This window comes from Pseudophryne corroboree, unplaced genomic scaffold, assembly GCF_028390025.1.
Source record: "Pseudophryne corroboree isolate aPseCor3 unplaced genomic scaffold, aPseCor3.hap2 scaffold_1880, whole genome shotgun sequence".
Taxonomy (NCBI): Eukaryota; Metazoa; Chordata; class Amphibia; order Anura; family Myobatrachidae; genus Pseudophryne; species Pseudophryne corroboree.
Window position 1 is genome coordinate 25324 of NW_026968518.1, and position 25408 is coordinate 50731.

Consider the following 25408-nt stretch of genomic DNA (forward strand, 5'->3'; position numbering starts at 1 on the left):
TAGGCTGGAGAGAGACCTGAGACAAAGAGATCTGAATTATACGAGAGCCGACCAGAGGAATCACAAATTATGCAGTCAAGTGTCCCACATTTGGGGAAATTGCAGGAGCAGCACACCCAGAGTGCAATGGGTGAGCCTTGCCCTGGGAGAAGCACCTTCATGATCATAGTATCTCACCTGGCAGGTAAGTAGGAGTTGGGCTAGAGCTGGGGAGGGTCGCTGCTCGGGAACCCCCCTGTCAAGTGAAGGAGATCCAACTGAGGCAGCACAAGGGAACTCTCGAAAGAGGAACAAGGCTAGAGGAAGATCTGAGACAAAGAAATCTGACTTTTAACAGAGCTGACCAGAGGAAAGCACAAACATAGTCCCCCTCTACCACAAATAATGCAGTCGAGTTTCCCACATTTGGGGAAATCACAGGGGTCAGCATACTCAGAATGCAATGAATGAACCTCACCCTGGGAGAACAATCTTCATGACCATGGTATCTCCTATGCAAAATAAGTATGATTTGGGATAGGGCTGGGGAGGGCCGCTGCTCAGGCACATCTCTGTCAAGTAAAGGAGATTCAACTGAGGCAGCACAAGGGAACTCTCATCTGGGGACAACAACTGCAGGGAGAACACATATTTTCAGATGAACATGGGAGGGCAGAAGGCTGCCTAATACTGAAGCACCCCCAAACAACAAACCAAATGCAACTACTAGTACAAGCATTCCTGGGGGAAGGCCTGCAGCAGATGGATTTGCATATGGTGATGTCATCCAAGCAGTGGGTCAAAGTTGGCTTCAACCCTCATCTGCATATGAAAAGAGAAAAGGGGCGTGCAGGGCATGGCGGCCTTTTGCGGCGCTTGGATGACCCCTAGTTCGCATTAAACACCTCCACCCTCCTTCGGTGTGGGGCTCATGTTGGCTATGCCCCAGCCCCTGAAGCATTCAAGCTGATTTCTTGCAGCAGCTGGGCACTGTAACAGCTCCAGAGCTGCTCTGTAAGGCAAGTAAAAGGGTGTGGGCCCTGCAGCACTACCTGTAGTTCGCATTGTGCGTTGGAAGGCACAAAGTAAGCAGATGGGAGAAGTCAGGATAGTGCGCAAGGGCATAGAAGGGAGCGGCTCAAGAAAAGAGAAGTGGAAACAGACAGCAAACTAGGCTGAAGAGAGACCTGAGACAAAGAGATCTGAATTATATGAGAGCCGACCAGGGGAAACACAAATTATGCAGTCAAGTTTCCCACATTTGGGGAAATCAAAGGGGCAGCACACCCAGAGTGCAATGGGTGAGCCTTGCCCTGGGAGAAGCACCTACATCATCATAGTATCTCACCTGGCAGGTAAGTAGGAGTTGGGCTAGAGCTGGGGAGGGTCGCTGCTCGGGCACCCCCCTGTCAAGTGAAGGAGATCCAACTGAGGCAGCACAAGGGAACTCTCGAAAGAAGAACAAGGCTAGAGGAAGATCTGAGACAAAGAAATCTGACTTTTACCAGAGCTGACCAGAGGAAAGCACAAACACAGTCCCCCACTACCACAAATAATGCAGTCGAGTTTCCCACATTTGGGGAAATCACAGGGGTCATCATACCCAGAATGCAATGAATGAACCTCACCCTGGGAGAACAATCTTCATGACCATGATATCTCCTATGCAAAATAAGTATGATTTGGTATAGGGCTGGGGAGGGCCGCTGCTCAGGCACATCTCTGTCAAGTAAAGGCGATTCAACTGAGGCAGCACAAGGGAACTCTCATCTGGGGACAACAACTGCAGGGAGAACACATATTTTCAGATGAACATGGGAGGGCAGAAGGCTGCCTAATACTGAAGCACCCAAAAAACAACAAACCAAATGCAACAACTAGTGCAAGCATTCCTGGGGGAAGGCCTGCAGCAGATGGATTTGCATATGGTGATGTCATCCAAGCAGTGGGTCAAAGTTGGCTTCAACCCTCGTCTGCATATGAAAAGAAAAAAGGGATGTGCAGGGCATGGCGGCCTTTTGCGGCGCTTGCATGACCCCTAATTCGCATTAAACACCTCCACCCTCCTTCGGTGTGGGGCTCATGTTGGCTATGCCCCAGCACCTGAAGCATTCAAGCTGATTTCTTGCAGCAGCTGGGCACTGTAACAGCTCCAGAGCTGCTCTGTAAGGCAAGTAAAAGGGTGTGGGCCCTGCAGCACTACCTGTAGTTCGCATTGTGCGTTGGAAGGCACAAAGTAAGCAGACGGGAGAAGTCAGGATAGTGCGCAAGGGCATAGAAGGGAGCGGCTCAAGAAAAGAGAAGTGGAAACAGACAGCAAACTAGGCTGGAGAGAGACCTGAGACAAAGAGATCTGAATTATACGAGAGCCGACCAGAGGAAACACAAATTATGCAGTCAAGTGCCCCACATTTGGGGAAATCGCAGGAGCAGCACACCCAGAGTGCAATGGGTGAGCCTTGCCCTGGGAGAAGCACCTTCCTGATCATAATATCTCACCAGGCAGGTAAGTAGGAGTTGGGCTAGAGCTGGGGAGGGTCGCTGCTAGGGCACCCCCCTGTCAAGTGAAGGAGATCCAACTGAGGCAGCACAAGGGAACTCTCGAAAGAAGAACAAGGCTAGAGGAAGATCTGAGACAAAGAAATCTGACTTTTACCAGAGCTGAGCAGAGGAAAGCACAAACACAGTCCCCCACTACCACAAATAATGCAGTCGAGTTTCCCACATTTGGGGAAATCACAGGGGTCAGCATACCCAGAATGCAATGAATGAACCTCACCCTGGGAGAACAATCTTCATGACCATGGTATCTCCTATGCAAAATAAGTATGATTTGGGATAGGGCTGGGGAGGGCCGCTGCTCAGGCATATATCTGTCAAGTAAAGGAGATTCATCTGAGGCAGCACAAGGGAACTCTCATCTGGGGACAACAACTGCAGGGAGAACACATATTTTCAAATGAACATGGGAGGGCAGAAGGCTGCCTAATACTGAAGCACCCCCAAACAACAAACCAAATGCAACAACTAGTACAAGCATTCCTGGGGGAAGGTCTGCAGAAGACGGATTTGCATACAGTGATGTCATCCAAGCAGTGGGCCAAAGTTGGCTGGAACCCTCATCTGCATATGAAAAGAGAAAAGGGGTATGCAGGGCATGGCGGCCTTTTGCGGCGCTTGGATGACCCTCAGTTCGCATTAAACACCCCCACCCTCCTTCGGTGTGGGGCTCATGTTGGCAATGCCCCAGCCCCTGAAGCATTCCAGCTGATTTCTTGCAGCAGCTGGGCACTGTAACAGCTCCAGAGCTGCTCTGTAAGGCAACTAAAAGGGTGTGGGCCCTGCAGCACTACCTGTAGTTCGCATTGTGCGTTGGAAGGCACAAAGTAAGCAGACGGGAGAAGTCAGGATAGTGCGCAAGGGCATAGAAGGGAGCGGCTCAAGAAAAGAGAAGTGGAAACAGACAGCAAACTAGGCTGGAGAGAGACCTGAGACAAAGAGATCTGAATTATACGAGAGCCGACCAGAGGAAACACAAATTATGCAGTCAAGTGTCCCACATTTGGGGAAATCGCAGGAGCAGCACACCCAGAGTGCAATGGGTGAGCCTTGCCCTGGGAGAAGCACCTTCCTGATCATAGTATCTCACCTGGCAGGTAAGTAGGAGTTGGGCTAGAGCTGGGGAGGGTCACTGCTCGGGCACCCCCCTGTCAAGTGAAGGAGATCCAACTGAGGCAGCACAAGGGAACTCTCGAAAGAAGAACAAGGCTAGAGGAAGATCTGAGACAAAGAAATCTGACTTTTACCAGAGCTGACCAGAGGAAAGCACAAACACAGTCCCCCACTACCACAAATAATGCAGTCGAGTTTCCCACATTTGGGGAAATCACAGGGGTCAGCATACCCAGAATGCAATGAATGAACCTCACCCTGGGAGAACAATCTTCATGACCATGGTATCTCCTATGCAAAATAAGTATGATTTGGGATAGGGCTGGGGAGGGCCGCTGCTCAGGCATATCTCTGTCAAGTAAAGGAGATTCAACTGAGGCAGCACAAGGGAACTCTCATCTGGGGACAACAACTGCAGGGAGAACACATATTTTCAAATGAACATGGGAGGGCAGAAGGCTGCCTAATACTGAAGCACCCCCAAACAACAAACCAAATGCAACAACTAGTACAAGCATTCCTGGGGGAAGGTCTGCAGAAGACGGATTTGCATACAGTGATGTCATCCAAGCAGTGGGCCAAAGTTGGCTGGAACCCTCATCTGCATATGAAAAGAGAAAAGGGGTATGCAGGGCATGGCGGCCTTTTGCGGCGCTTGGATGACCCTTAGTTCGCATTAAACACCCCCACCATCCTTCGGTGTGGGGCTCATATTGGCAATGCCCCAGCATTCAAGCTGATTTCTTGCAGCAGCTTGGCACTGTAACAGCTCCAGAGCTGCTCTGTAAGGCAAGTAAAAGGTTGTGGGCCCTGCAGCACTACCTGTAGTTTGCATTGTGCATTGGAAGGCACAAAGTAAGCAGACAGGAGTAGAAGTCAGGATAGTGCACAAGGGTATAGAAGGGAGGGGCTCAAAAAAAAAGAAGTGGAAACAGACAGCAAACTAGGCTGGAGAGAGACCTGAGACAAAGAGATCTGAATTATATGAAAGCCGACCAGTGGAAACACAAATTATGCAGTCAAGTTTCCCACATTTGGGGAAATCACAGGAGCAGCACACCCAGAGTGCAATGGATGAGCCTTGCCCTGGGAGAAGCACCTTCATGATCATAGTATCTCACCTGGCAGGTAAGTAGGAGTTGGGCTAGAGCTGGGGAGGGTCGCTGCTCGGGCACCCCCCTGTCAAGTGAAGGAGATCCAACTGAGGCAGCACAAGGGAACTCTCGAAAGAAGAACAAGGCTAGAGGAAGATCTGAGACAAAGAAATCTGACTTTTACCAGAGCTGACCAGAGGAAAGCACAAACACAGTCCCCCACTACCACAAATAATGCAGTCGAGTTTCCCACATTTGGGGAAATCACAGGGGTCAGCATACCCAGAATGCAATGAATGAACCTCACCCTGGGAGAACAATCTTCATGACCATGGTATCTCCTATGCAAAATAAGTATGATTTGGGATAGGGCTGGGGAGGGCCGCTGCTCAGGCACATCTCTGTCAAGTAAAGGAGATTCAACTGAGGCAGCACAAGGGAACTCTCATCTGGGGACAACAACTGCAGGGAGAACACATATTTTCAGATGAACATGGGAGGGCAGAAGGCTGCCTAATACTGAAGCACCCCCAAACAACAAACCAAATGCAACAACTAGTGCAAGCATTCCTGGGGGAAGGCCTGCAGCAGATGGATTTGCATATGGTGATGTCATCCAAGCAGTGGGTCAAAGTTGGCTTCAACCCTCGTCTGCATATGAAAAGAGAAAAGGGGCATGCAGGGCATGGCGGCCTTTTGCGGCGCTTGGATGACCCCTAGTTCGCATTAAACACCTCCACCCTCCTTCGGTGTGGGGCTCATGTTGGCTATGCCCCAGCCCCTGAAGCATTCAAGCTGATTTCTTGCAGCAGCTGGGCACTGTAACAGCTCCAGAGCTGCTCTGTAAGGCAAGTAAAAGGGTGTGGGCCCTGCAGCACTACCTGTAGTTCGCATTGTGCGTTGGAAGGCACAAAGTAAGCAGATGGGAGAAGTCAGGCTAGTGTGCAAGGGCATAGAAGGGAGCGGCTCAAGAAAAGAGAAGTGGAAACAGACAGCAAACTAGGCTGAAGAGAGACCTGAGACAAAGAGATCTGAATTATATGAGAGCCGACCAGGGGAAACACAAATTATGCAGTCAAGTGTCCCACATTTGGGGAAATCAAAGGGGCAGCACACCCAGAGTGCAATGGGTGAGCCTTGCCCTGGGAGAAGCACCTTCCTGATCATAGTATCTCACCTGGCAGGTAAGTAGGAGTTGGGCTAGAGCTGGGGAGGGTCGCTGCTCGGGCACCCCCCTGTCAAGTGAAGGAGATCCAACTGAGGCAGCACAAGGGAACTCTCGAAAGAAGAACAAGGCTAGAGGAAGATCTGAGACAAAGAAATCTGACTTTTACCAGAGCTGACCAGAGGAAAGCACAAACACAGTCCCCCACTACCACAAATAATGCAGTCGAGTTTCCCATATTTGGGGAAATCACAGGGGTCATCATACCCAGAATGCAATGAATGAACCTCACCCTGGGAGAACAATCTTCATGACCATGATATCTCCTATGCAAAATAAGTATGATTTGGGATAGGGCTGGGGAGGGCCGCTGCTCAGGCACATCTCTGTCAAGTAAAGGCGATTCAACTGAGGCAGCACAAGGGAACTCTCATCTGGGGACAACAACTGCAGGGAGAACACATATTTTCAAATGAACATGGGAGGGCAGAAGGCTGCCTAATACTGAAGCACCCCCAAACAACAAACCAAATGCAACAACTAGTACAAGCATTCCTGGGGGAAGGTCTGCAGAAGACGGATTTGCATACAGTGATGCTGGGCCCATAACCCAGAGGTAGGCAGATTGAAACTATCCTCTGCTATATGCATTTTTTTTGTGTTAATTAAAGTAATCCAAAACTGGGATTGATATTTTGTCTCTTTTATTTTTACTTAAAGTACAATAACTTTTACCATTTTAATTTGTTTTAATAGTATATTGACAGTATTGTTTTCTTTCAAAAATCCACTTCATTTTCTTTACCCTATTATTAAAATGGTAATTGACAAAAACAAACTACATTGTCACCAGAAGAGCAATACAAAATGTACAAGTGATATATTAAAATCATCTTTCCAGCTTGAATTTCAATGATGCATTGGGGCAACGATTTTGTGAGAAACATCTTCACCCTTAAATAAAGATTTTCTTAATTCCTTACCTGTGTGCTAATTAGATATCACCTTGTTTTCACATTAAACAGACTTCCACATGAGAAAGCAGCAAGGATGCAGTGGCGTTAATATTTCCTGGTGTCAACCTGTATTATTTCAGTAGACATTGAAATGAGGATGCATCTTGCTGCCTTTCCAATGAAGCAAGTTTAATTTAGTAATAGGTGAAAAACCATCCTTACAAAGGTGTTAATCAGAGACTTGGCTTTGTGGACACTTTTCAGAGAACAAATTTGTTAGCATAAAAATAAAGCCAGAAAATAAAGAGCTGTTTAATCACTCAATTGGATTTTTCTGCCAGCATATTTTTTTTCTCTGCAACCCACTGCTAAATTGTGCTTCCTAGCTGTTTTTATAAAATCACTGAATCAAATCTAACTCTGATTACATCAGAGAAGGCCAGGTACCCTACACCATAAAAGGGGGTATGAAATTTTGACTGTCTACTTAAAGATCACCAAAATCTGATAACAAGGTCAATTAGGTCCCTGGGTGGGATTGAACCACCAACCTTTTGGTTAATAGCCGTACATACTAACTGATTGCGCCACAGAGACACTTTGCAAAAGTCCATACTGACAAAGGCTAATAAGCATTCATCTAAAACGTTTCCTAGAAAAACTTTAAAAAGTCAATAATCTGGAAAGTTTTTGTAAGATGTTTCTTCCATCAACCAACGAAGAAACACATTGGTACTTTCCCATGATGAGTGAGTGCTTCAGGATCTCTTGAACTTACATGTGCAGCAGAGTACTGCAATGGAAGCATGCTGGGCCCATAACCCAGAGGTAGGCAGATTGAAACTATCCTCTGCTATATGCATTTTTTTGTTTGTTAATTAAAGTAATCCAAAACTGGGATTGATATTTTGTCTGTTTTATTTTTACTTAAAGTACAATAACTTTTACCATTTTAATTTGTTTTAATAGTATATTGACAGTATTGTTTTCTTTCAAAAATCCACTTCATTTTCTTTACCCTATTATTAAAATGGTAATTGACAAAAACAAACTACATTGTCACCAGAAGAGCAATACAAAATGTACAAGTGATATATTAAAATCATCTTTCCAGCTTGAATTTCAATGATGCATTGGGTCAACAATTTTGTGAGAAACATCTTCACCCTTAAATAAAGATTTTCTTAATTCCTTACCTGTGTGCTAATTAGATATCACCTTGTTTTCACATTAAACAGACTTCCACATGAGAAAGCAGCAAGGATGCAGTGGCGTTAATGTTTCCTGGTGTCAACCTGTATTATTTCAGTAGACATTGAAATGAGGATACATCTTGCTGCCTTTCCAATGAAGCAAGTTTAATTTAGTAATAGGTGAAAAACCATCCCTACAAAGGTGTTAATCAGAGACTTGGCTTTGTGGACACTTTTCAGAGAACAAATTTGTTAGCATAAAAATAAAGCCAGAAAATGAAGAGCTGTTTAATCACGCAATTTGATTTTTTTGCCAGCATATTTCTTTTTCTCTGCAACCCACTGCTAAATTGTGCTTCCTAGATGTTTTTATAAAATCACTGAATCAAATCTAACTCTGATTACATCAGAGAAGGCCAGGTACCCTACACCATAACAGGGGGTATGAAATTTGACTTGTCTACTTAAAGATCACCAAAATCTGATAACAAGGTCAATTACGTCCCTGGGTGGGATTGAACCACCAACCTTTTGGTTAATAGCCGTACACACTAACTGATTGCGCCACAGAGACACTTTGCAAAAGTACATACTGACAAATGCTAATAAGCATTCATCTAAAACGTTTCCTAGAAAAACTTAAAAAAGTCAATAATCTGGAGAGTTTTTGTAAGATGTTTCTTCTATCAACCAACGAAGAAACACATTGGTACTTTCCCATGATGAGTGAGTGCTTCAGGATCTCTTGCACTTACATGTGCAGCAGAGTACAGCAATGGAAGCATGCTGGGCCCATAACCCAGAGGTAGGCAGATTGAAACTATCCTCTGCTATATGCATTTTTTTGTTTGTTAATTAAAGTAATCCAAAACTGGGATTGATATTTTGGCTCTTTTATTTTTACTTAAAGTACAATAACTTTTACCATTTTAATTTGTTTTAATAGTATATTGACAGTATTGTTTTCTTTCAAAAATCCACTTAATTTTCTTTACCCTATTATTAAAATGGTAATTGACAAAAACAAACTACATTGTCACCAGAAGAGCAATACAAAATGTACAAGTGATATATTAAAATCATCTTTCCAGCTTGAATTTCAATGATGCATTGGGGCAACGATTTTGTGAGAAACATCTTCACCCTTAAATAAAGATTTTCTTAATTCCTTACCTGTGTGCTAATTAGATATCACCTTGTTTTCACATTAAACAGACTTACACAAGAGAAAGCAGCAAGGATGCAGTGGCGTTAATGTTTCCTGGTGTCAACCTGTATTAATTCAGTAGACATTGAAATGAGGATGCATCTTGCTGCCTTTCCAATGAAGCAAGTTTAATTTAGTAATAGGTGAAAAACCATCCTTACAAAGGTGTTAATCAGAGACTTGGCTTTGTGGACACTTTTCAGAGAACAAATTTGTTAGCATAAAAATAAAGCCAGAAAATAAAGAGCTGTTTAATCACTCAATTGGATTTTTCTGCCAGCATATTTTTTTTCTCTGCAACCCACTGCTAAATTGTGCTTCCTAGCTGTTTTTATAAAATCACTGAATCAAATCTAACTCTGATTACATCAGAGAAGGCCAGGTACCCTACACCATAACAGGGGGTTTGAAATTTTGACTTGTCTACTTAAAGATCACAAAAATCTGATAACAAGGTCAATTAGGTCCCTGGGTGGGATTGAACCACCAACCTTATGGTTAATAGCCGTACATACTAACTGATTGCGCCACAGAGACACTTTGCAAAAGTCCATACTGACAAAGGCTAATAAGCATTCATCTAAAACGTTTCCTAGAAAAATTTTCAAAAGTCAATAATCTGGAGAGTTTTTGTAAGATGTTTCTTCCATCAACCAACGAAGAAACACATTGGTACTTTCCCATGATGAGTGAGTGCTTCAGGATCTCTTGAACTTACATGTGCAGCAGAGTACTGCAATGGAAGCATGCTGGGCCCATAACCCAGAGGTAGGCAGATTGAAACTATCCTATGCTATATGCATTTTTTTTTTTGTTAATTAAAGTAATCCAAAACTGGGATTGATATTTTGTCTCTTTTATTTTTACTTAAAGTACAATAACTTTTACCATTTTAATTTGTTTTAATAGTATATTGACAGTATTGCTTTCTTTCAAAAATCCACTTCATTTTCTTTACCCTATTATTAAAATGGTAATTGACAAAAACAAACTACATTGTCACCAGAAGAGCAATACAAAATGTACAAGTGATATATTAAAATCATCTTTCCAGCTTGAATTTCAATGTTGCATTGGGTCAACAATTTTGTGAGAAACATCTTCACCCTTAAATAAAGATTTTCTTAATTCCTTACCTGTGTGCTAATTAGATATCACCTTGTTTTCACATTAAACAGACTTCCACATGAGAAAGCAGCAAGGATGCAGTGGCATTAATGTTTCCTGGTGTCAACTTGTATTATTTCAGTAGACATTGAAATGAGGATGCATCTTGCTGCCTTTCCAATGAAGCAAGTTTAATTTAGTAATAGGTGAAAAACCATCCTTACAAAGGTGTTAATCAGAGACTTGGCTTTGTGGACACTTTTCAGAGAACAAATTTGTTAGCATAAAAATAAAGCCAGAAAATGAAGAGCTGTTTAATCACTCGATTGGATTTTTCTGCCAGCATATTTTTTTTCTCTGCAACCCACTGCTAAATTGTGCTTCCTAGCTGTTTTTTATAAAATCACTGAATCAAATCTAACTCTGATTACATCAGAGAAGGCCATGTACCCTACACCATAAGAGGAGGTTTGAAATTTTGACTTGTCTACTTAAATATCACCAAAATCTGATCACAAGGTTAATTACGTCCCTGGGTGGGATTGAACCACCAACCTTTTGGTTAATAGCCAAACACACTAACCGATTGCGCCACAGATACACTTTGCAAAAGTCCATACTGACAAAGGCTAATAAGCATTCATCTAAAACGTTTCCTAGAAAAACTTTAAAAAGTCAATAATCTGGAGAGTTTTTGTAAGATGTTTCTTCCATCAACCAACGAAGAAACACATTGGTACTTTCCCATGATAAGTGAGTGCTTCAGGATCTCTTGCACTTACATGTGCAGCAGAGTACTGCAATGGAAGCATGCTGGGCCCATAACCCAGAGGTAGGCAGATTGAAACTATCCTCTGCTATATGCATTTTTTTGTTTGTTAATTAAAGTAATCCAAAACTGGGATTGATATTTTGGCTCTTTTATTTTTACTTAAAGTACAATAACTTTTACCATTTTAATTTGTTTTAATAGTATATTGACAGTATTGTTTTCTTTCAAAAATCCACTTAATTTTCTTTACCCTATAATAAAATGGTAATTGACAAAAACAAACTACATTGTCACCAGAAGAGCAATACAAAATGTACAAGTGATATATTAAAATCATCTTTCCAGCTTGAATTTCAATGATGCATGGGGGCAACGATTTTGTGAGAAACATCTTCACCCTTAAATAAAGATTTTCTTAATTCCTTACCTGTGTGCTAATTAGATATCACCTTGTTTTCACATTAAACAGACTTCCACATGAGAAAGCAGCAAGGATGCAGTGGCGTTAATGTTTCCTGGTGTCAACCTGTATTATTTCAGTAGACATTGAAATGAGGATGCATCTTGCTGCCTTTCCAATGAAGCAAGTTTTATTTAGTAATAGGTGAAAAACCATCCTTACAAAGGTGTTAATCAGAGACTTGGCTTTGTGGACACTTTTCAGAGAACAAATTTGTTAGCATAAAAATAAAGCCAGAAAATAAAGAGCTGTTTAATCACTCAATTGGATTTTTCTGCCAGCATATTTTTTTTCTCTGCAACCCACTGCTAAATTGTGCTTCCTAGCTGTTTTTATAAAATCACTGAATCAAATCTAACTCTGATTACATCAGAGAAGGCCAGGTACCCTACACCATAACAGGGGGTTTGAAATTTTGACTTGTCTACTTAAAGATCACCAAAATCTGATAACAAGGTCAATTAGGTCCCTGGGTGGGATTGAACCACCAACCTTTTGGTTAATAGCCGTACATACTAACTGATTGCGCCACAGAGACACTTTGCAAAAGTCCATACTGACAAAGGCTAATAAGCATTCATCTAAAACGTTTCCTAGAAAAACTTTAAAAAGTCAATAATCTGGAGAGTTTTTGTAAGATGTTTCTTCCATCAACCAACGAAGAAACACATTGGTACTTTCCCATGATGAGTGAGTGCTTCAGGATCTCTTGAACTTACATGTGCAGCAGAGTACTGCAATGGAAGCATGCTGGGCCCATAACCCAGAGGTAGGCAGATTGAAACTATCCTCTGCTATATGCATTTTTTTTTTGTTAATTAAAGTAATCCAAAACTGGGATTGATATTTTGTCTCTTTTATTTTTACTTAAAGTACAATAACTTTTACCATTTTAATTTGTTTTAATAGTATATTGACAGTATTGTTTTCTTTCAAAAATCCACTTCATTTTCTTTACCCTATTATTAAAATGGTAATTGACAAAAACAAACTACATTGTCACCAGAAGAGCAATACAAAATGTACAAGTGATATATTAAAATCACATTTCCAGCTTGAATTTCAATGATGCATTGGGGCAACGATTTTGTGAGAAACATCTTCACCCTTAAATAAAGATTTTCTTAATTCCTTACCTGTGTGCTAATTAGATATCACCTTGTTTTCATATTAAACAGACTTCCACATGAGAAAGCAGCAAGGATGCAGTGGCGTTAATGTTTCCTGGTGTCAACTTGTATTATTTTAGTAGACATTGAAATGAGGATGCATCTTGCTGCCTTTCCAATGAAGCAAGTTTAATTTAGTAATAGGTGAAAAACCATCCTTACAAAGGTGTTAATCAGAGACTTGGCTTTGTGGACACTTTTCAGAGAACAAATTTGTTAGCATAAAAATAAAGCCAGAAAATGAAGAGCTGTTTAATCACTCAATTGGATTTTTCTGCCAGCATATTTTTTTTCTCTGCAACCCACTGCTAAATTGTGCTTCCTAGCTGTTTTTATAAAATCACTGAATCAAATCTAACTCTGATTACATCAGAGAAGGCCAGGTACCCTACACCATAACAGGGGGTATGAAATTTGACTTGTCTACTTAAAGATCACCAAAATCTGATAACAAGGTCAATTAGGTCCCTGGGTGGGATTGAACCACCAACCTTTTGGTTAATAGCCGTACACACTAACTGATTGCGCCACAGAGACACTTTTTCAAAAGCACATACTGACAAAGGCTAATAAGCATTCATCTAAAACGTTTCCTAGAAAAACTTTCAAAAGTTAATAATCTGGAGAGTTTTTGTAAGATGTTTCTTCCATCAACCAACGAAGAAACACATTGGTACTTTCCCATGATGAGTGAGTGCTTCAGGATCTCTTGCACTTACATGTGCAGCAGAGTACAGCAATGGAAGCATGCTGGGCCCATAACCCAGAGGTAGGCAGATTGAAACTATCCTCTGCTATATGCATTTTTTTGTTTGTTAATTAAAGTAATCCAAAACTGGGATTGATATTTTGGCTCTTTTATTTTTACTTAAAGTACAATAACTTTTACCATTTTAATTTGTTTTAATAGTATATTGACAGTATTGTTTTCTTTCAAAAATCCACTTAATTTTCTTTACCCTATTATTAAAATGGTAATTGACAAAAACAAACTACATTGTCACCAGAAGAGCAATACAAAATGTACAAGTGATATATTAAAATCATCTTTCCAGCTTGAATTTCAATGATGCATTGGGGCAACGATTTTGTGAGAAACATCTTCACCCTTAAATAAAGATTTTCTTAATTCCTTACCTGTGTGCTAATTAGATATCACCTTGTTTTCACATTAAACAGACTTCCACAAGAGAAAGCAGCAAGGATGCAGTGGCGTTAATGTTTCCTGGTGTCAACCTGTATTAATTCAGTAGACATTGAAATGAGGATGCATCTTGCTGCCTTTCCAATGAAGCAAGTTTAATTTAGTAATAGGTGAAAAACCATCCTTACAAAGGTGTTAATCAGAGACTTGGCTTTGTGGACACTTTTCAGAGAACAAATTTGTTAGCATAAAAATAAAGCCAGAAAATAAAGAGCTGTTTAATCACTCAATTGGATTTTTCTGCCAGCATATTTTTTTTCTCTGCAACCCACTGCTAAATTGTGCTTCCTAGCTGTTTTTATAAAATCACTGAATCAAATCTAACTCTGATTACATCAGAGAAGGCCAGGTACCCTACACCATAACAGGGGGTTTGAAATTTTGACTTGTCTACTTAAAGATCACAAAAATCTGATAACAAGGTCAATTAGGTCCCTGGGTGGGATTGAACCACCAACCTTATGGTTAATAGCCGTACATACTAACTGATTGCGCCACAGAGACACTTTGCAAAAGTCCATACTGACAAAGGCTAATAAGCATTCATCTAAAACGTTTCCTAGAAAAACTTTCAAAAGTCAATAATCTGGAGAGTTTTTGTAAGATGTTTCTTCCATCAACCAACGAAGAAACACATTGGTACTTTCCCATGATGAGTGAGTGCTTCAGGATCTCTTGAACTTACATGTGCAGCAGAGTACTGCAATGGAAGCATGCTGGGCCCATAACCCAGAGGTAGGCAGATTGAAACTATCCTCTGCTATATGCATTTTTTTTTTGTTAATTAAAGTAATCCAAAACTGGGATTGATATTTTGTCTCTTTTATTTTTACTTAAAGTACAATAACTTTTACCATTTTAATTTGTTTTAATAGTATATTGACAGTATTGTTTTCTTTCAAAAATCCACTTCATTTTCTTTACCCTATTATTAAAATGGTAATTGACAAAAACAAACTACATTGTCACCAGAAGAGCAATACAAAATGTACAAGTGATATATTAAAATCACATTTCCAGCTTGAATTTCAATGATGCATTGGGGCAACGATTTTGTGAGAAACATCTTCACCCTTAAATAAAGATTTTCTTAATTCCTTACCTGTGTGCTAATTAGATATCACCTTGTTTTCATATTAAACAGACTTCCACATGAGAAAGCAGCAAGGATGCAGTGGCGTTAATGTTTCCTGGTGTCAACTTGTATTATTTTAGTAGACATTGAAATGAGGATGCATCTTGCTGCCTTTCCAATGAAGCAAGTTTAATTTAGTAATAGGTGAAAAACCATCCTTACAAAGGTGTTAATCAGAGACTTGGCTTTGTGGACACTTTTCAGAGAACAAATTTGTTAGCATAAAAATAAAGCCAGAAAATGAAGAGCTGTTTAATCACTCAATTGGATTTTTCTGCCAGCATATTTTTTTTCTCTGCAACCCACTGCTAAATTGTGCTTCCTAGCTGTTTTTATAAAATCACTGAATCAAATCTAACTCTGATTACATCAGAGAAGGCCAGGTACCCTACACCATAACAGGGGGTATGAAATTTGACTTGTCTACTTAAAGATCACCAAAATCTGATAACAAGGTCAATTAGGTCCCTGGGTGGGATTGAACCACCAACCTTTTGGTTAATAGCCGTACACACTAACTGATTGCGCCACAGAGACACTTTTTCAAAAGCACATACTGACAAAGGCTAATAAGCATTCATCTAAAACGTTTCCTAGAAAAACTTTCAAAAGTTAATAATCTGGAGAGTTTTTGTAAGATGTTTCTTCCATCAACCAACGAAGAAACACATTGGTACTTTCCCATGATGAGTGAGTGCTTCAGGATCTCTTGCACTTACATGTGCAGCAGAGTACAGCAATGGAAGCATGCTGGGCCCATAACCCAGAGGTAGGCAGATTGAAACTATCCTCTGCTATATGCATTTTTTTGTTTGTTAATTAAAGTAATCCAAAACTGGGATTGATATTTTGGCTCTTTTATTTTTACTTAAAGTACAATAACTTTTACCATTTTAATTTGTTTTAATAGTATATTGACAGTATTGTTTTCTTTCAAAAATCCACTTAATTTTCTTTACCCTATTATTAAAATGGTAATTGACAAAAACAAACTACATTGTCACCAGAAGAGCAATACAAAATGTACAAGTGATATATTAAAATCATCTTTCCAGCTTGAATTTCAATGATGCATTGGGGCAACGATTTTGTGAGAAACATCTTCACCCTTAAATAAAGATTTTCTTAATTCCTTACCTGTGTGCTAATTAGATATCACCTTGTTTTCACATTAAACAGACTTCCACAAGAGAAAGCAGCAAGGATGCAGTGGCGTTAATGTTTCCTGGTGTCAACCTGTATTAATTCAGTAGACATTGAAATGAGGATGCATCTTGCTGCCTTTCCAATGAAGCAAGTTTAATTTAGTAATAGGTGAAAAACCATCCTTACAAAGGTGTTAATCAGAGACTTGGCTTTGTGGACACTTTTCAGAGAACAAATTTGTTAGCATAAAAATAAAGCCAGAAAATAAAGAGCTGTTTAATCACTCAATTGGATTTTTCTGCCAGCATATTTTTTTTCTCTGCAACCCACTGCTAAATTGTGCTTCCTAGCTGTTTTTATAAAATCACTGAATCAAATCTAACTCTGATTACATCAGAGAAGGCCAGGTACCCTACACCATAACAGGGGGTTTGAAATTTTGACTTGTCTACTTAAAGATCACAAAAATCTGATAACAAGGTCAATTAGGTCCCTGGGTGGGATTGAACCACCAACCTTATGGTTAATAGCCGTACATACTAACTGATTGCGCCACAGAGACACTTTGCAAAAGTCCATACTGACAAAGGCTAATAAGCATTCATCTAAAACATTTCCTAGAAAAACTTTCAAAAGTCAATAATCTGGAGAGTTTTTGTAAGATGTTTCTTCCATCAACCAACGAAGAAACACATTGGTACTTTCCCATGATGAGTGAGTGCTTCAGGATCTCTTGAACTTACATGTGCAGCAGAGTACTGCAATGGAAGCATGCTGGGCCCATAACCCAGAGGTAGGCAGATTGAAACTATCCTCTGCTATATGCATTTTTTTTTTTGTTAATTAAAGTAATCCAAAACTGGGATTGATATTTTGTCTCTTTTATTTTTACTTAAAGTACAATAACTTTTACCATTTTAATTTGTTTTAATAGTATATTGACAGTATTGCTTTCTTTCAAAAATCCACTTCATTTTCTTTACCCTATTATTAAAATGGTAATTGACAAAAACAAACTACATTGTCACCAGAAGAGCAATACAAAATGTACAAGTGATATATTAAAATCATCTTTCCAGCTTGAATTTCAATGTTGCATTGGGTCAACAATTTTGTGAGAAACATCTTCACCCTTAAATAAAGATTTTCTTAATTCCTTACCTGTGTGCTAATTAGATATCACCTTGTTTTCACATTAAACAGACTTCCACATGAGAAAGCAGCAAGGATGCAGTGGCGTTAATGTTTCCTGGTGTCAACTTGTATTATTTCAGTAGACATTGAAATGAGGATGCATCTTGCTGCCTTTCCAATGAAGCAAGTTTAATTTAGTAATAGGTGAAAAACCATCCTTACAAAGGTGTTAATCAGAGACTTGGCTTTGTGGACACTTTTCAGAGAACAAATTTGTTAGCATAAAAATAAAGCCAGAAAATGAAGAGCTGTTTAATCACTCGATTGGATTTTTCTGCCAGCATATTTTTTTTCTCTGCAACCCACTGCTAAATTGTGCTTCCTAGCTGTTTTTTATAAAATCACTGAATCAAATCTAACTCTGATTACATCAGAGAAGGCCATGTACCCTACACCATAAGAGGAGGTTTGAAATTTTGACTTGTCTACTTAAATATCACCAAAATCTGATCACAAGGTTAACTACGTCCCCGGGTGGGATTGAACCACCAACCTTTTGGTTAATAGCCAAACACACTAACTGATTGCGCCACAGAGACACTTTGCAAAAGTCCATACTGACAAAGGCTAATAAGCATTCATCTAAAACGTTTCCTAGAAAAACTTTAAAAAGTCAATAATCTGGAGAGTTTTTGTAAGATGTTTCTTCCATCAACCAACGAAGAAACACATTGGTACTTTCCCATGATAAGTGAGTGCTTCAGGATCTCTTGCACTTACATGTGCAGCAGAGTACTGCAATGGAAGCATGCTGGGCCCATAACCCAGAGGTAGGCAGATTGAAACTATCCTCTGCTATATGCATTTTTTTGTTTGTTAATTAAAGTAATCCAAAACTGGGATTGATATTTTGGCTCTTTTATTTTTACTTAAAGTACAATAACTTTTACCATTTTAATTTGTTTTAATAGTATATTGACAGTATAGTTTTCTTTCAAAAATCCACTTAATTTTCTTTACCCTGTTATTAAAATGGTAATTGACAAAAAAACTACATTGTCACCAGAAGAGCAATACAAAATGTACAAGTGATATATTAAAATCATCTTTCCAGCTTGAATTTCAATGATGCATTGGGGCAACAATTTTGTGAGAAACATCTTCACCCTTAAATAAAGATTTTCGTAATTCCTTACCTGTGTGCTAATTAGATATCACCTTGTTTTCACATTAAACAGACTTCCACATGAGAAAGCAGCAAGGATGCAGTGGCTTTAATGTTTCCTGGTGTCAACCTGTATTATTTCAGTAGACATTGAAATGAGGATGCATCTTGCTGCCTTTCCAATGAAGCAAGTTTAATTTAGTAATAGGTGAAAAACCATCCTTACAAAGGTGTTAATCAGAGACTTGGCTTTGTGGACACTTTTCAGAGAACAAATTTGTTAGCATAAAAATAAATTCCAGAAAATGAAGAGCTGTTTAATCACTCAATTGGATTTTTCTGCCAGCATATTTTTTTTCTCTGCAACCCACTGCTAAATTGTGCTTCCTAGCTGTTTTTTTATAAAATCACTGAATCAAATCTAACTCTGATTACATCAGAGAAGGCCAGGTACCCTACACAATAAGAGGGGGTTTGAAATTTTGACTTGTCTACTTAAATATCACCAAAATCTGATCACAAGGTCAATTACGTCCCTGGGTGGGATTGAACCACCAACCTTTTGGTTAATAGCCAAACACACTAACCGATTGCGCCACCGAGACACTTTGCAAAAAGTACATACTGACAAAGGCTAATAAGCATACATCTAGAACGTTTCCTAGAAAAATATTAAAAAATCAATAATCTGGAGAGTTTTTGTAAGATGTTTCTTCCATCAACCAATGAATAAACACATTGGTACTTTCCCATGATGAGTGAGTGCTTCAGGATCTCTTGCACTTACATGTGCAGCAGAGTACTGCAATGGAAGCATGCTGGACCCATAACCCAGAGGTAGGCAGATTGAAACTATCCTTTGCTAAATGCATTTTTTTTTGTTAATTTAAGTAATCAAAACTGGGATTGATATTTTTGCTCTTTTATTTTTACTTAAAGTACAATAACTTTTACCATTTTAATTTGTTTTAATAGTATATTGACAGTATAGTTTTCATTCAAAAATCCACTTAATTTTCTTTACCCTATTATTAAAATGGTAATTGACAAAAAAAACTACATTGTCACCAGAAGAGCAATACAAAATGTACAAGTGATATATTAAAATCATCTTTCCAGCTTGAATTTCAATGATGCATTGGGGCAACAATTTTGTGAGAAACATCTTCACCCTTAAATAAAGATTTTCGTAATTTCTTACCTGTGTGCTAATTAGATATCACCTTGTTTTCACATTAAACAGACTTCCACATGAGAAAGCAGCAAGGATGCAGTGGCTTTAATGTTTCCTGGTGTCAACCTGTATTATTTCAGTAGACATTGAAATGAGGATGCATCTTGCTGCCTTTCCAATGAAGCAAGTTTAATTTAGTAATAGGTGAAAAACCATCCTTACAAAGGTGTTAATCAGAGACTTGGCTTTGTGGACACTTTTCAGAGAACAAATTTGTTAGCATAAAAATAAATTCCAGAAAATGAAGAGCTGTTTAATCACTCAATTGGATTTTTCTGCCAGCATATTTTTTTTCTCTGCAACCCACTGCTAAATTGTGCTTCCTAGCTGTTTTTTTATAAAATCACTGAATCAAATCTAACTCTGATTACATCAGAGAAGGCCAGGTACCCTACACAATAATAGGGGGTTTGAAATTTTGACTTGTCTACTTAAATATCACCAAAATCTGATCACAAGGTCAATTACGTCCCTGGGTGGGATTGAACCACCAACCTTTTGGTTAATAGCCAAACACACTAACCGATTGCGCCACCGAGACACTTTGCAAACAGTACTTACTGACAAAGGCTAATAAGCATACATCTAGAACGTTTCCTAGAAAAATATTAAAAAATCAATAATCTGGAGAGTTTTTGTAAGATGTTTCTTCCATCAACCAATGAATAAACACATTGGTACTTTCCCATGATGAGTGAGTGCTTCAGGATCTCTTGCACTTACATGTGCAGCAGAGTACTGCAATGGAAGCATGCTGGACCCATAACCCAGAGGTAGGCAGATTGAAACTATCCTTTGCTATATGCATTTTTTTTTGTTAATTTAAGTAATCAAAACTGGGATTGATATTTTTGCTCTTTTATTTTTACTTAAAGTACAATAACTTTTACCATTTTAATTTGTTTTAATAGTATATTGACAGTATAGTTTTCTTTCAAAAATCCACTTAATTTTCTTTACCCTATTATTAAAATGGTAATTGACAAAAAAAACTACATTGTCACCAGAAGAGCAATACAAAATGTACAAGTGATATATTAAAATCATCTTTCCAGCTTGAATTTCAATGATGCATTGGGGCAACAATTTTGTGAGAAACATCTTCACCCTTAAATAAAGATTTTCGTAATTTCTTACCTGTGTGCTAATTAGATATCACCTTGTTTTCACATTAAACAGACTTCCACATGAGAAAGCAGCAAGGATGCAGTGGCGTTAATGTTTCCTGGTGTCAACCTGTATTATTTCAGTAGACATTGAAATGAGGATGCATCTTGCTGCCTTTCCAATGAAGCAAGTTTAATTTAGTAATAGGTGAAAAACCATCCCTACAAAGGTGTTAATCAGAGACTTGGCTTTGTGGACACTTTTCAGAGAACAAATTTGTTAGCATAAAAATAAAGCCAGAAAATGAAGAGCTGTTTAATCACGCAATTTGATTTTTTTGCCAGCATATTTCTTTTTCTCTGCAACCCACTGCTAAATTGTGCTTCCTAGATGTTTTTATAAAATCACTGAATCAAATCTAACTCTGATTACATCAGAGAAGGCCAGGTACCCTACACCATAACAGGGGGATATGAAATTTGACTTGTCTACTTAAAGATCACCAAAATCTGATAACAAGGTCAATTAGGTCCCTGGGTGGGATTGAACCACCAACCTTTTGGTTAATAGCTGTACATACTAACTGATTGCGCCACAGAGACACTTTGCAAAAGTCCATACTGACAAAGGCTAATAAGCATTCATCTAAAACGTTTCCTAGAAAAACTTTAAAAAGTCAATAATCTGGAGAGTTTTTGTAAGATGTTTCTTCCATCAACCAACGAAGAAACACATTGGTACTTTCCCATGATGAGTGAGTGCTTCAGGATCTCTTGAACTTACATGTGCAGCAGAGTACTGCAATGGAAGCATGCTGGGCCCATAACCCAGAGGTAGGCAGATTGAAACTATCCTCTGCTATATGCATTTTTTTTTTTTGTTAATTAAAGTAATCCAAAACTGGGATTGATATTTTGTCTCTTTTATTTTTACTTAAAGTACAATAACTTTTACCATTTTAATTTGTTTTAATAGTATATTGACAGTATTGTTTTCTTTCAAAAATCCACTTCATTTTCTTTACCCTATTATTAAAATGGTAATTGACAAAAACAAACTACATTGTCACCAGAAGAGCAATACAAAATGTACAAGTGATATATTAAAATCATCTTTCCAGCTTGAATTTCAATGTTGCATTGGGTCAACAATTTTGTGAGAAACATCTTCACCCTTAAATAAAGATTTTCTTAATTCCTTACCTGTGTGCTAATTAGATATCACCTTGTTTTCACATTAAACAGACTTCCACATGAGAAAGCAGCAAGGATGCAGTGGCGTTAATGTTTCCTGGTGTCAACTTGTATTATTTCAGTAGACATTGAAATGAGGATGCATCTTGCTGCCTTTCCAATGAAGCAAGTTTAATTTAGTAATAGGTGAAAAACCATCCTTACAAAGGTGTTAATCAGAGACTTGGCTTTGTGGACACTTTTCAGAGAACAAATTTGTTAGCATAAAAATAAAGCCAGAAAATGAAGAGCTGTTTAATCACTCGATTGGATTTTTCTGCCAGCATATTTTTTTTCTCTGCAACCCACTGCTAAATTGTGCTTCCTAGCTGTTTTTTATAAAATCACTGAATCAAATCTAACTCTGATTACATCAGAGAAGGCCATGTACCCTACACCATAAGATGAGGTTTGAAATTTTGACTTGTCTACTTAAATATCACCAAAATCTGATCACAAGGTTAATTATGTCCCTGGGTGGGATTGAACCACCAACCTTTTGGTTAATAGCCAAACACACTAACCGATTGCACCACAGAGACACTTTGCAAAAGTCCATACTGACAAAGGCTAATAAGCATTCATCTAAAACGTTTCCTAGAAAAACTTTAAAAAGTCAATAATCTGGAGAGTTTTTGTAAGATGTTTCTTCCATCAACCAACGAAGAAACACATTGGTACTTTCCCATGATGAGTGAGTGCTTCAGGATCTCTTGCACTTACATGTGCAGCAGAGTACTGCAATGGAAGTATGCTGGGCCCATAACCCAGAGGTAGGCAGATTGAAACTATCCTCTGCTATATGCATTTTTTTGTTTGTTAATTAAAGTAATCCAAAACTGGGATTGATATTTTGGCTCTTTTATTTTTACTTAAAGTACAATAACTTTTACCATTTTAATTTGTTTTAATAGTATATTGACAGTATAGTTTTCTATCAAAAATCCACTTAATTTTCTTTACCCTGTTATTAAAATGGTAATTGACAAAAAAACTACATTGTCACCAGAAGAGCAATACAAAATGTACAAGTGATATATTAAAATCATCTTTCCAGCTTGAATTTCAATGATGCATTGGGGCAACAATTTTGTGAGAAACATCTTCACCCTTAAATAAAGATTTTCTTAATTCCTTACCTGTGTGCTAATTAGATATCACCTTGTTTTCACATTAAACAGACTTCCACATGAGAAAGCAGCAAGGATGCAGTGGCGTTAATGTTTCCTGGTGTCAACTTGTATTATTTCAGTAGACATTGAAATGAGGATGCATCTTGCTGCCTTTCCAATGAAGCAAGTTTAATTTAGTAATAGGTGAAAAACCATCCTTACAAAGGTGTTAATCAGAGACTTGGCTTTGTGGACACTTTTCAGAGAACAAATTTGTTAGCATAAAAATAAAGCCAGAAAATGAAGAGCTGTTTAATCACTCGATTGGATTTTTCTGCCAGCATATTTTTTTTCTCTGCAACCCACTGCTAAATTGTGCTTCCTAGCTGTTTTTTATAAAATCACTGAATCAAATCTAACTCTGATTACATCAGAGAAGGCCATGTACCCTACACCATAAGATGAGGTTTGAAATTTTGACTTGTCTACTTAAATATCACCAAAATCTGATCACAAGGTTAATTATGTCCCTGGGTGGGATTGAACCACCAACCTTTTGGTTAATAGCCAAACACACTAACCGATTGCACCACAGAGACACTTTGCAAAAGTCCATACTGACAAAGGCTAATAAGCATTCATCTAAAACGTTTCCTAGAAAAACTTTAAAAAGTCAATAATCTGGAGAGTTTTTGTAAGATGTTTCTTCCATCAACCAACGAAGAAACACATTGGTACTTTCCCATGATGAGTGAGTGCTTCAGGATCTCTTGCACTTACATGTGCAGCAGAGTACTGCAATGGAAGTATGCTGGGCCCATAACCCAGAGGTAGGCAGATTGAAACTATCCTCTGCTATATGCATTTTTTTGTTTGTTAATTAAAGTAATCCAAAACTGGGATTGATATTTTGGCTCTTTTATTTTTACTTAAAGTACAATAACTTTTACCATTTTAATTTGTTTTAATAGTATATTGACAGTATAGTTTTCTATCAAAAATCCACTTAATTTTCTTTACCCTGTTATTAAAATGGTAATTGACAAAAAAACTACATTGTCACCAGAAGAGCAATACAAAATGTACAAGTGATATATTAAAATCATCTTTCCAGCTTGAATTTCAATGATGCATTGGGGCAACAATTTTGTGAGAAACATCTTCACCCTTAAATAAAGATTTTCGTAATTCCTTACCTGTGTGCTAATTAGATACCACCTTGTTTTCACATTAAACAGACTTCCACATGAGAAAGCAGCAAGAATGCAGTGGCGTTAATGTTTCCTGGTGTCAACCTGTATTATTTCAGTAGACATTGAAATGAGGATACATCTTGCTGCCTTTCCAATGAAGCAAGTTTAATTTAGTAATAGGTGAAAAACCATCCCTACAAAGGTGTTAATCAGAGACTTGGCTTTGTGGACACTTTTCAGAGAACAAATTTGTTAGCATAAAAATAAAGCCAGAAAATAAAGAGCTGTTTAATCACTCAATTGGATTTTTCTGCCAGCATATTTTTTTTCTCTGCAACCCACTGCTAAATTGTGCTTCCTAGCTGTTTTTATAAAATCACTGAATCAAATCTAACTCTGATTACATCAGAGAAGGCCAGGTACCCTACACCATAACAGGGGGTTTGAAATTTTGACTTGTCTACTTAAAGATCACCAAAATCTGATAACAAGGTCAATTAGGTCCCTGGGTGGGATTGAACCACCAACCTTTTGGTTAATAGCCGTACATACTAACTGATTGCGCCACAGAGACACTTTGCAAAAGTCCATACTGACAAAGGCTAATAAGCATTCATCTAAAACGTTTCCTAGAAAAACTTTAAAAAGTCAATAATCTGGAGAGTTTTTGTAAGATGTTTCTTCCATCAACCAACGAAGAAACACATTGGTACTTTCCCATGATGAGTGAGTGCTTCAGGATCTCTTGAACTTACATGTGCAGCAGAGTACTGCAATGGAAGCATGCTGGGCCCATAACCCAGAGGTAGGCAGATTGAAACTATCCTCTGCTATATGCATTTTTTTGTTTGTTAATTAAAGTAATCCAAAACTGGGATTGATATTTTGTCTCTTTTATTTTTACTTAAAGTACAATAACTTTTACCATTTTAATTTGTTTTAATAGTATATTGACAGTATTGTTTTCTTTCA

General features: G+C 38.6%; 12 non-coding genes and 2 pseudogenes across 12 annotated transcripts; all 14 read right to left on the minus strand.

The window, feature by feature from the left end:
• Positions 1–29: 29 nt before the first annotated feature.
• LOC135003581 (U1 spliceosomal RNA) lies at positions 30–192 on the minus strand. The gene has a single exon (XR_010204586.1). It is a non-coding gene; the product is annotated as a U1 spliceosomal RNA (small nuclear RNA).
• A 152-nt stretch (positions 193–344) lies between these two features.
• On the minus strand, positions 345–508 carry LOC135003575 (U1 spliceosomal RNA). The gene has a single exon (XR_010204581.1). It is a non-coding gene; the product is annotated as a U1 spliceosomal RNA (small nuclear RNA).
• A 692-nt stretch (positions 509–1200) lies between these two features.
• LOC135003593 (U1 spliceosomal RNA) lies at positions 1201–1342 on the minus strand (annotated as a pseudogene).
• A 152-nt stretch (positions 1343–1494) lies between these two features.
• Positions 1495–1658, minus strand: LOC135003576 (U1 spliceosomal RNA). The gene has a single exon (XR_010204582.1). It is a non-coding gene; the product is annotated as a U1 spliceosomal RNA (small nuclear RNA).
• A 672-nt stretch (positions 1659–2330) lies between these two features.
• LOC135003589 (U1 spliceosomal RNA) lies at positions 2331–2493 on the minus strand. Its single transcript, XR_010204594.1, has one exon. It is a non-coding gene; the product is annotated as a U1 spliceosomal RNA (small nuclear RNA).
• Positions 2494–2645: 152 nt separating this feature from the next.
• LOC135003569 (U1 spliceosomal RNA) lies at positions 2646–2809 on the minus strand. Its single transcript, XR_010204574.1, has one exon. It is a non-coding gene; the product is annotated as a U1 spliceosomal RNA (small nuclear RNA).
• A 671-nt stretch (positions 2810–3480) lies between these two features.
• Positions 3481–3643, minus strand: LOC135003584 (U1 spliceosomal RNA). The gene has a single exon (XR_010204589.1). It is a non-coding gene; the product is annotated as a U1 spliceosomal RNA (small nuclear RNA).
• Positions 3644–3795: 152 nt separating this feature from the next.
• On the minus strand, positions 3796–3959 carry LOC135003570 (U1 spliceosomal RNA). The gene has a single exon (XR_010204575.1). It is a non-coding gene; the product is annotated as a U1 spliceosomal RNA (small nuclear RNA).
• Positions 3960–4624: 665 nt separating this feature from the next.
• LOC135003588 (U1 spliceosomal RNA) lies at positions 4625–4787 on the minus strand. The gene has a single exon (XR_010204593.1). It is a non-coding gene; the product is annotated as a U1 spliceosomal RNA (small nuclear RNA).
• A 152-nt stretch (positions 4788–4939) lies between these two features.
• LOC135003571 (U1 spliceosomal RNA) lies at positions 4940–5103 on the minus strand. The gene has a single exon (XR_010204576.1). It is a non-coding gene; the product is annotated as a U1 spliceosomal RNA (small nuclear RNA).
• A 692-nt stretch (positions 5104–5795) lies between these two features.
• On the minus strand, positions 5796–5937 carry LOC135003591 (U1 spliceosomal RNA; annotated as a pseudogene).
• A 152-nt stretch (positions 5938–6089) lies between these two features.
• On the minus strand, positions 6090–6253 carry LOC135003580 (U1 spliceosomal RNA). Its single transcript, XR_010204585.1, has one exon. It is a non-coding gene; the product is annotated as a U1 spliceosomal RNA (small nuclear RNA).
• A 16346-nt stretch (positions 6254–22599) lies between these two features.
• On the minus strand, positions 22600–22673 carry TRNAN-AUU (transfer RNA asparagine (anticodon AUU)). Its single transcript has one exon. It is a non-coding gene; the product is annotated as a tRNA-Asn (tRNA).
• A 1095-nt stretch (positions 22674–23768) lies between these two features.
• Positions 23769–23842, minus strand: TRNAN-AUU (transfer RNA asparagine (anticodon AUU)). Its single transcript has one exon. It is a non-coding gene; the product is annotated as a tRNA-Asn (tRNA).
• Between the last annotated feature and the right edge of the window lie 1566 nt (positions 23843–25408).